Raw genomic sequence first — 10,003 nt, 5'->3', positions numbered from 1 at the left:
TTCGTTTCTAGACGAGCTACGCTATATGTAACGGCAGATGGATACTCCATAATAGGCTCGCTCTCCGTTAGTGTTTCGTAGCTCCTGACTTCGTAGTTCATTGCGGTCATGAGTACGAAGTCCTCCGTTCGACTTTCATGTCTTCTGGAGACTTTCCGTACGCTTCTGCAGCTGTGCTCTTGCTCACGCACGCCGCTGCGTTTCCTGCAAAACTACCAGATGTTGCTTTCCTCCTGGTCTTGCTCGCGCACACCGCTGGACTTCTTGCAACACCACCAGATGGCACTCGCCTGCGCGCATCCTGGCCTGCGCTGCCGCGGCACCGCTTCTATGTTTGCGCGTATGGCGCGTGCTGTGCTTGCCTTCCCATGCGACAACAATTCAGGCGCTGGGCTGTGGAGGTCGCGTGTTGGGCTGTGTAAAAATTACAATCGTCCATAGCCTGAAGAGAGCGCTTGGAGATGGCGTCTCAAGAGCGTGCTGATCATGTATGCAGAAGGAGCACGTAAACAAGCGCCAGCAAAATGTCTCCAAAGCGTGCTCTAAGCGTCGAGGACACCCAAGCCCGAAAGGAGCTTCGCGTGGAACAAGTGTGTCTTCGCTACGCAGCGAAACCTGGTGCAGACCGTGAATGTATATATAAATACAATTATAAAATGATTTCATTACGAACGGCCCCATCATTAAATTAATGTTGAGCACTTTCTACGTCAATCAAAGCAACAGCATACAAAAGCATTGCTTACATCGATTGCCCACAGCGTGCGGGACAGACAGACAGACAGACAGACAGACAGACAGACAGACAGACAGACAGACAGACAGACAGACAGACAGACAGACAGACAGACAGACAGACAGACAGACAGACAGACAGACAGACAGACAGACAGACAACGAACTTTGTTTACTCCTCAGGAGCTACTGTCAGGACCTCCTAACGGGAGGCCTTTGTAGCCGCTGGCCGCACCCACGTAGAGGACAGAACGCCGTTACGCCCCGCCCTTTACTGGGCCCTCTCGATAGCCTGGGTTTGATTTTGGAGTACCGTGCTTCTGGTGGCCTCCTCCCATTCGGCTTCGCTGGAGAGGAAGTCGTTAGGCAACCCGGGACATCGCCAGAGCATGTGAGCCATAGAACAAAACATTTCACTGCAGTCGGGACAACTAGGGTCTACACCTGAGTACATGCTGCTGAGGAATCCTCGCTACGGGAAAGATCCCGTCTGCAATATTCTAAGAGTAGCTGACTGACCTCTACTGAGCTTCGGTTGAGGCAGAGGATGAATTCTCCGACCAAGTTGCTAATGTTTAGTAAGTTTTTTCATTAAATGTGAGAAGTGGATCGTTCTGCTGAGTCCCTTCCTGCCCCACCGGAGCCTCCAGACCATCGCGGCGCATGAGTTCTCGCGCATGGTCGTGGGCCAGCTCGTTGAGGTTTGGGAAGCCCTCGAGAACGTTCGTCCCCATGTGTGCGGGGAACCACGTGATAAAATCAGAACCGGGGCGAGCCCTTTTCTCTAGAATAGAGGCCGCTTCTCGTGCGAGGTTACCTGATTCGAAAGCTCTGATTGCATCTCTCGAGTCGGTGTAAATGTATGAATGCTCTGGGTCACACAAGGCCAGCGCAACCGCAATTTGCTCTGCTGTACTCGCGGTGGCCGCTCTGACCGAGGCCGAGGAGTGAAGCACCCCCCGCCCGTCTACAAACGACAACGCGAACACTCTCCTGTTCCCGTACTGCGCCGCGTCGACAAAGACCGCACAGTCTCTGTCATTTCTAACTTTATGCAAGATAGCTCGTGCACGGGCTTTGAATCTGCCCTCGTTGTGCTTTGGATGCACGTTTCGCGGGAAGGGCCTCACCAGGTAGGTCGCCCTCGTTTCTCGTGTCAATGTTATACGCCGGTCCTCCATTATTCTAGGAGCCATGCCAACCTCGTCGAGAATTCGCCCGCCAGCTTTGGTCGACGATAGCTTAAGCACCTGGGCAGTGACCTGTGCCTCTATGATCGCGTCTATGCTATTGTGCATCCCGAGTTGATCTAGCCTGTCGGAGCTCGTGGCTATAGGCAAGCCAAGCACTTTCTTGATGCTCTTGCGCATGAGGGTATTTAATTTGGTCTTTCCCGTTTTTGTTGGGAGTGCCAATGTGCACCAGCACCGACCGACTTCTCCAGCTGGGGATTCATAATACCTTGAATGAGATCGCTGAGGCTCAGGAGAGGACGCAGATGGTGCGTCTCTCTACGACTAGCACGGCTCGGCGGATTCTGAGAGTTAGGTGTTCCCCAGGAGAAGATTTCGCAGCTTCATGTCGGTATTCCCTTGAAGGTCTGTAATCGCTATCACGTCAAGCCTGTTCCCAGGTATATGCATCCGGAGCGAAATGTGGTTAGAAGAAAGGCCAGGGGGCTTGCCTGCTGAGACTCATTCGTGATGAGAATCAGAAGCTTCGCTTCGTCGATGCTTCTTTTAACAAGGAGAGAAAGGTGTGTACCCAAGTTGTCGTGGACAATGAGGGCAGTGTCGTTAACGCTGCTACCGTTCGAACTGATAGGCCCGAGGTCGCGGAGCAAGCGGCTATTGCGCTCGCCCTGGTTGACCGGCGCAGACCTTTTGTATATAGCGATTCAAAGTCGGCCGTTAGCGCCTCCGTGAAGGGCTCGGTGGCTAAGGTTGCTTTTAAAATTATGCAGACATGTGAGATCTCTCAACACTACTTATGTTGGTTCCCTGCTCACCTTGGGATCATTGAGGGAGCCCCTCCAATCTCAATAAGTCCGCTCATGAGGCAGCGCGAGATCTTACCCTCCGCTCGGTCCCGCGCCACGGCGGGGCGGTACTCCCCGAGAACAGAGACTCCCCTTCCGCATACAATGAAATCACGAAGTATTACCTTCTCAATCGCAGGGTTTATGGTTTGCCGCATCCTAAACTAAACAGGGCTCTGGCACTTACATTACGCTTACTACAGACTGGTACTTATCCTAGCACACGGAGACTGAACATGTTTTATCCAGAGATGTATGCAGAGCCTTATTGCCAAGATTGTGGTGCTTTAGCCACGCTCGAGCACATGCTCTGGTCTTGCGAAAAAATTGAAGACTCGGCGATCAAAGATGCGTCCAGGTGGGAGGCTGCACTTCGCAGCCCGGACCTGGATGAACAATTCTGGGCTGTCCAGCAGGCTCACGACGTGGCCGTGAGGCTCGGCCTTCCGGTCCCGACGTGGGAGCGGCCCGCTTAGTGTTTGATTATCACTACTTTCAGGACCAAATAAAGTTTTCCATCCATCCATCCATCCGCTTTTGTCCATACCAGAGCTGACGCCACATAATTAATATGACTGGGAAACGAACGAGCCCACCGAAGGATCAAAAAAAGTCGCGGTTTCGCCAAAAAGGCGAAGCATCGATTGCGATAGCAAATTAGCACACAGCTCTACGACGTAAGGATAGTAGTTTTATCGACCGTATGAAATTGTAAACATTCACTTACCAAATGAATTAACAAGCATGGTGCCTCGCGCGCACAATCAAACACGAGCATATCTCACTCAATGAACGCGCACGCTCGCTGTCAAAACGCTGGAGTGAGGAAGGGTGGCAGAAGAATAGAGCGAATTGACCTTCGTGCTGCCTATCGCTTCAACGCCAGTTAAGCGACGAGCACACAGCGCACACGAAACTTTCAGCACTCGGCGCACTCAGTCTACATCGCAGATCACTTTCGAGATAGGGCCTGCGCGGCCGCGCCATACGTGGCCGTCGCCGGAATAGAGCACCCCCCCTTCTCCACCCGGTTCCTCGCGCGCCGTGGAGGACGACGCGCTATTTCCCCGCTGATCTACCTTGCGCGCGCGAGATTGAGCCCTCATCGTGGGCTCAGGCTGGTGCGCTTTCACTCTCACATACACCCTAGGACGGGCGAAGACGATGTTACGGTACTTGGTGGTTATACGGAACACCACGGCGACGACAACGGCGGAATTGCGCCCGTATTGTACATATAATTGCTGCTGCAATAAAAAGAGCGCTCACGCGGAGCCCAACGTGAAAGACGGCGATAGCGAAGAGAGCGCGAGGAGGAAAGCGGAGGAGGAGAGTCTTGCCAGAGGCTGTAGAGAAAGTGGAGTGCCGCGCGAGCTCCACCAACGTCTCCTAGGTAGCACTATCTAGGAGGCGTTGGCTCCACGCCAATGCCGTGTTTACTAAGCCATGCGCCGAGTGCGTCCATCGATAGCATTATGGAAACAAAATGCTGGCGTTGGCTTCGAATCCACTGTGCAGGCGCTTCTTCACCTGCGCCGCCGCGGATAGAGAATGCGTTCTGTGCGAGCCACGCGTTCCTGTGCTCTGGCGTTCTTTCTGCACAATGAGCGATGCAACCGGTGAAAGTGCTTCGTTTCTCGCTGCTGCTAAATGACCTGCCCGAGCAGAGGCTCACTGCCGCCGCCGAGAGGGCCTTGCCGTTGAGATTTAAATTCTTTGCCTCAATATATATCGCGCATTCAAAACACCTAAACAACGGCGCTCAAATTTCACACTAGGGAGCATCGTAATCGTCGTTGAATTTTCACAGCGTAACCTGTTATGTGCTCATTCCAATAGCCATTTCGGTTGGCGATGCTGTCCGACGGTGACATCGGTGTTCGGTGTCCGTCGCATGTAACGCCGGGATTGGAGAAAAAATATGCCCTGTTGCCGGCCGCAACCGAATCAGGCCCGCTTCCCGGGAGCCATCTATTCTACCACTGAGCCACACAAGCGCGTGCTAGTTTGCAGTGGGAAAATGTCCTGTATCGCGTCCTAGCGCGCGAGGAGACATGCGATGTGACCTGCGCGCCGCGTAGCGTCGATACGTCCTCCCTTTGCATGACAGTTGCATATTATTACACGAGGTGGCACACCTTGTAGCAGATGCACAGGTAGCGGTACAAGGTTGATAGAGAAGTCTTGAGGAAGAAAAAGATTATGGAGATGTAAAGCCATGCTGTAATGAAAAACGATAAGTGATATACCTGATTAAATCAAGTAGGCCAAGTAACTGTTTGTCACCGTCCCATTTCAAAGCTTCTGTCATTAACTCATCATCATCATCAATATCATCCTATCGTGCCATTTGTCACGCGATGTGACATGCGCGCCACGCGGCGTCGATACGCGAAAACCTTGCATTGTAGTTGCGTTATATTACATCAGGTGTCAAGACATATAGCAGTTGCAATGGCAGTTGCATGCCGCATGTAGCTGCACCTGGTTAGCTCAAGCAGGCTAGGTCAGCTTCCCGTTTCGAAGGGGTTGCCATTAAACCATCATCATCATTATTACCAACAACACCATCCTATCATGTCACGCGCGGTGGTGGTGATAAACTTTATTGAAAGGGGGAAGGGTAAAGGGGGACGTGGCTGAGGGATTGGGCTCAAGTAAGGGCCTGCTTGGCCTTCTCCGCCCAGTCCACCAGTTCAAGCTGTCGGTCGACGTCCCAGGAACTGAGCCAGGCTGTCCAGTCAGTATCGCGGCTGACGGGGGATCAGAAAACGGGAGCGAGGTGCATTCCCACATTATGTGTGCAAGTGTTCCTGTTTCAGAACGGAGCCTACATTGGTCGCTTTCGTTGCCCTCTGTCATTTTGTTAATGTAGTTTGGGTGTGGGTATTTGTTTGTCTGAAGTCGCCGAAACGCGAACGCTTGCGTTTTATCGAGTTGCTTGGCCAGTGGTGGGAGCGCGCGACGCCTCAAGCGATACCTATGGGCTATTTCATGATAAGTCTCGCAGGGTTCCTCGTGTCTCTCCTCCTCATTCACGCCGTCCGCATCCGCGGACGAGGCTCGGCGCGCGAGATCTCGAGCCAAACTGTGAGGAGGGTTTTCAAGCCGCTTAGGGGGCGTCGTGTAAGGACATGGTACGCCTGTTTGGAAATTCTACCGCGGACGAAATTGCCGATGGCCTGCTTGCTGTCGCTGAATACGGTATTCGCTTCCGTATGCATGGCCATGGCAATCGTGGTTTCCTCCGCTTCCACCACTCGGCCAGCCGTGATTGTTGTGTGTTCTATCAATCCTCCGTTGTTGACCCGTTACCACCGCTGTCATGAGGTCGCCGCGAGGGTGTCTGGCTGCGTCTGTGTAGACAACTCCATCTTGCGAGCCGTAGCGTCGCCAAATGGCTTCACTACGGGCCTGCCGACGGCCCTGATGGAACTCGGGGTCCATGTTGCGGGGTGGGGCATAAATGTGCCCCCTGACCTATCGCGGAATCGTAATGTACTCTGTGACATCAGGGATAGCCTCGAGACTGAGCTTCCGGAGGACTGTGCGGCCAGCCGGGGTTAGCGAGAGACGACGGACTTGGGCTGTGTGGTAAGCGTCATAAGGGCTCCTCGATCTTGTTGTGCATGCCTAAGGCCTCTAGCCTTGCGGTGGCCGCGTGGTCCGGAAGGCCCACGGCTGCCTTTGTGCTTCGTCTGATCATTATGTTTGCGTAAAGGGATGTGACATATGCGCCACGTAGTCTGGATACCTGTGTTTGCTCTTCGGTAGACGTTTTGGCGCCTTCTCGCAAGGTAAGCGCAAGGTGGCACCTTCTCGTAAGAAGCGAAAGTTCCAGCTACGCGCGCGGCTTCAGCCAGGCAATGGCGGGCTCAGCAGACCACTGTGCAGAGAGCAGCACAAGCCGCAGCTTGCCGTCGACGCCGGGAGCACAGTTCAGATCGTTCTCGTGAAAGGTGCCGGACGAGACTTCGCCGCGAAGCCTCTGTAGTGCAGTGTGCCGAAAATGAAGCTCCTATGGAGCCGCTTCTCCAGCTTACGCTGTGACTGCGCTTCGTGTAGCGCGCAGACCTGTGCCAATTTTTATTCGCGGTGTCATGCCGCCATGATTCCTTTGATTCTCACCAACGATTGCAGTGCGTGTTACGTCCTCTCTATCACAGTTCTACTCTCACTGGCGACGTTAAGCCCGGTCCTTATACCAACGACACATCGAATTCCATTGAACCCATAGATACAACGCTTCCACGTCTAGAACTGCCCGAGAACAGCGTACTAGCTGAACCTGCTTTAATACGCCCTGCGCTATGAAAGATAGAAATCCTGGTTAGTGGACTTGCGTCGCGAGTCGACGCGGTCGAAAAGATGCAATTAATCGACTCACCTTCTCCTTCCAATACCGCTGCTAGTACGCAGCTTGTAAACTTATCTTCGGAAGCAAAAATTCTCGAAGATAAACGCCACGATGCGAAAACCGTGTGCGTTGAAATAAGGTATTATTTTTCTTGGTATTTCGGGTTCAAACAGTGAAACTTGGGCGCATTCTGAGGCACATGTAACTTCTTTCGTCACGGAAAAGTTTAATAATTTTATTGCTTCTTCTGAAATTGAACCCGCACATCGGTTGGGCCATCTCCTGTCTACAAATAATTGTCCTATCATTGATAAATTCGCCAAGCTTAAGGATAAAATCGCTGACCTTTCTACTACTGGGAAATAGAAATGCAGGAATTTTCTGTCCGTGAAGATTACTCCGCACGAGTGCACATTGCTCGGCAAACATTTTTACCTATGCCCAGAATACGAAATCGCAGTCCAAAGTTCGCTTCGATAGGGTCGTAATGGGCACGAAGCAACTCGTTTACAACGCTGAATCTGACACAGTAGTTCAAACGTCGCAATCGCCACCAACACCCGCTCCTAAGCCTTCACCCGTCACCGTCAGATTAATACCACTACTTTCCATAATCTATCCGTCATTCTTACAAACGGTCCCAGTTAAATACCCAGAAAAAGCACTGAAAGCCATTACTACTGACAAAGATACTAACGTCGCCATAATAACGCAGTCATGGATAAGCCCAGGTGTAAAGATCCAGGAGCTTCTATGTGCTAATCGACCTTAGTGCGTTCCCAGGCTTGACAGGGCGGGTCGGCGGGGAGGCAACGTTTTGGAATTCACGAAGCATAGCCTGGACTCCTCTCCTCTTGCTATTATAACTCACCTTGCTGTAATTTCAAACCATGAAAGTCTTTGCCTAAAGATATCCCTCGCATCATGCACGATTAGTCTAGTATGCAGCTACCGCGCACCTGATGGCGACGTTTCCTTCACTAACAAGCCTAATTCTATTCCATACGACGCCCATTCCCGTTTTCCTCGCACGAATTTTATATTAAGCGGAGATTTTAACTTTCCTGATATTGATTGGAACATTCCTGTTGCTAGCTCGCGTCTTTCCGATCATTTTTTTTATTTAACTCTTTTGGTGAACATCAACATGTTGATGTTCACCATGCCTACTTGCTGAAACAACGTTGCCTGCCGTTGCCGGAACAATGCCTACCCGCAACAAGCCTGGCGATAACCTAGTATTAACTTCCGAAGCCCAGGTAATTACTCAAATGCGTATAACGGATGGATTAAGTGACGGTAAAGTACTGGTATTGTCACTTTCGATTGAAGTGCCTATCTGTCTAGCTTGATCCAATTACATACGAGACTACAACGATGCCAATTTTCATCAAATTAACGTTGAACGCACTGCGTTTCTCCAACACTTCACTAGGCTAGACAAATCAAGAACAGATGAACATAACTGGCTATCGTAAAAGCAAAAGATCCTATCATTGATGTGAAAATTACTTTCCTCTCGTGTAAATTCGTGAGAATTCCGATAAGCCCTGGTTTTCGATCAGGTTGCGTAATGTTTCTACTAAAAACAAACGAGTTTTCCAAGAAGCCAGAAAAGTAAATTCTACAGAAAAGTAGGAAAGCTACTTCAAGGCATTACACAAACAGAAGGGATTGAAAACAAACTAAGCGTAAATTTTCCCCATGAGGATCTCTTGAGTATCCTTCGTCATAACCACCGCAAGTTCTAGAATATGCTGACAGCTGTGCCCCTTTATAGCGCATCGCCCTACTCAACCCAGATGGCTCTCAAGTCTCCGTTCATGAACGCAGCGGTGCCATCAATTACTATTGCAAAAACAATTACATGGACACTCCAGGTGCATTTTTGTCGCCGCCGTCGCCGTGATGCTCCGATAAAGTCCAAGGGTAATGACACCATGAACACGCGCCGTATGCTTATGTGCGGGTGAAAGCACGCGAGGGGAGCCGACGATCGAGGCTGTCTGGCGCGCGCGAGGGACGAAAGCGGAGAGCAAACTCGCCGTCTTCCGTCGCGCGAATGGCCGTGGGGGGATGGGAGGGAGAGACGTAGGGGGCATTGGGCTCCAGCAGCAACTGCATATTTCGCGACGGGGCGCAAGGAGAACTGACGATGGCGGCTCAATCTCGCGCGCGAAAGGAAGTGGAGAGGTAGCGCGGGAGGGAGGGGCAGAGAGGCTCCTGCACCGCCAGTAACTGCCAACTTTGCACGGCCGCGCGCCTTATCTCGAAAGGGATCTGCAGACGGCTCATGTGCCCGCTGCGATCTCGCCGCTTTGAGTTGAAGTGACAGAAAGAACGAAGGTTGCTTCGCTCGGTGTGCTGCCCCGCTTGCTCACACCAACGTTTTGAGAGCTAGTGTCCGCGCTCGTCCAGTATGATGTGTTCATGTTTGCTTGTGCGCGCTGATACCATACTCGTTATTTCAGTTAGTAAGCGAACGTTTCCAAGTTTATACGGCCAATAAACCTACTATCCTTACTTCCTATAGCTGCCTACTAATTCGCGATCGAAATCGATGCTTCTCCTTTCGAGCGAAACTGAGACTTTATTTTGTTAGATTTTCACTCGGGAACTTAACCAAGCAATACATCCCTTACCTATCCTCAACCTCACGCAGATGCCACTTATAAGAATTATGGCAGAAGGTATAGCCAAACTTATCGGCGACCTGAAGGTTTCAAGTACTCCTGGCTCAGAATGAATGACCACTACAAATATTATATGAACCGCACTTCAGAAATACAATGTCTTTACATTGGAATAATGCTAATTGCGTAACCGTCGCCAGTAATACTGAGACGAGTTCTGCCTTAATTTTATTGCGTAAA

Source organism: Dermacentor variabilis, chromosome 6 (assembly GCF_050947875.1).
Source record: "Dermacentor variabilis isolate Ectoservices chromosome 6, ASM5094787v1, whole genome shotgun sequence".
Taxonomy (NCBI): domain Eukaryota; kingdom Metazoa; phylum Arthropoda; class Arachnida; order Ixodida; family Ixodidae; genus Dermacentor; species Dermacentor variabilis.
Note: the sequence above shows the minus strand (reverse complement) of the source record.